The sequence below is a fragment of the Halyomorpha halys genome, unplaced genomic scaffold (assembly GCF_000696795.3).
Source record: "Halyomorpha halys isolate HHAL.00 unplaced genomic scaffold, Hhal_1.1 Scaffold567.1, whole genome shotgun sequence".
Classification (NCBI taxonomy): Eukaryota; Metazoa; Arthropoda; class Insecta; order Hemiptera; family Pentatomidae; genus Halyomorpha; species Halyomorpha halys.
The window spans coordinates 419,000-420,182 of NW_027109033.1; the positions used below are offsets into that span (position 1 = coordinate 419,000).

The 1,183-nt window shown below is 26.7% G+C and overlaps 1 protein-coding gene across 5 annotated transcripts in view; it reads left to right on the plus strand.

Moving 5' to 3' along the window:
- The window catches only part of LOC106684291 (uncharacterized protein PF3D7_1120000), a 34,663-nt gene that overhangs the window by 25,685 nt on the left and 7,795 nt on the right, over positions 1-1,183 (plus strand). The window lies entirely within an intron of this gene.

Here is a 1,183-nt window from a genome sequence, read left to right on the forward strand (position 1 = left end):
AAACTTATGAGAGCTTTTGGAAAGTTTCGACTAAAAATATTTCAGGAAGCCAACTAAACGACATCATTTGGTCATAGTTTCGATTGTGTTATCATGACACACTCAACTGCCGAACGTATTTTATTGAACAAGCCAGGAAAAATATTTTTTGTTTTTTATGATTGTATTGATGTGTTTCAAGAGAGAGTATAAACGAATTTTATTTGATTTTCCCTTTAAAAAAAAATATCTTTGGTCTACATCACATTATCCTATAAACATATATATATTCATATAATCATCACTGCTTCATTTGTTTTTAAATAATGAAGAAGAGTCAGGGTTGCGGTGAGAAAAGAACAAAAATAGTTAACAACTATTTTTTCCCGACGTTTCGCCCAACTTTGTAGAGCTTCATCAGTGCTGTTCAAGTTGATAGCTTTCGAAACTTATGAGAGCTTTTGGAATGTTTCGACAAAAAATATTTCAGGAAGCCAACTAAACGACATCATTTGGTCATAGTTTCGATTGTGTTATCATAACACACTCAACTGCCGAATATATTTTATTGAACAAGCCAGGAAAAATATTTTTTGTTTTTTTATGATTGTATTTAAGTGTTTCAAGAGAGAGTAAAAACGAATTTTATTTGATTTTCCCTTTAAAAAAAAATATCTTTGGTCTACATCACATTATCCTATAAACATATATATATATTCATATAATCATCACTACTTCATTTGTTTTTAAATAATGAAGAAGAGTCGGGGTTGCGGTATGAAAAGAACAAAAATAGTTAACAACTATTTTTTTCCCGACGTTTCGACCCACTTTGAAGCTCTTCAAAGTGGGTCGAAACGTCATCAGGACCATCTCCTTAAATATTTGAAATTATACGGTCAATCATTTATACACAAATTTCATTAATTTTCCTTTTATTTAATTTTATTAGAATATACCTTTGGATTCTTTTTTTTAAACTTTTTAATTAATTAAAATAAATATTTTCTACATTTGATGATAGTTAAATTTGTAAATATGTATACAAACAGTAAATGTAACTTTTTTTAATTATTTTCATATTACTTATATTTGATTTTTTTTATTAGAAGTCACCTTATGATTTATTTTAAATGTTCTATTTTTTTTTTAATATTCTATTAATTAATGTTGCTCATTTTTTAAAAATTTTGCTTGTTTCTAA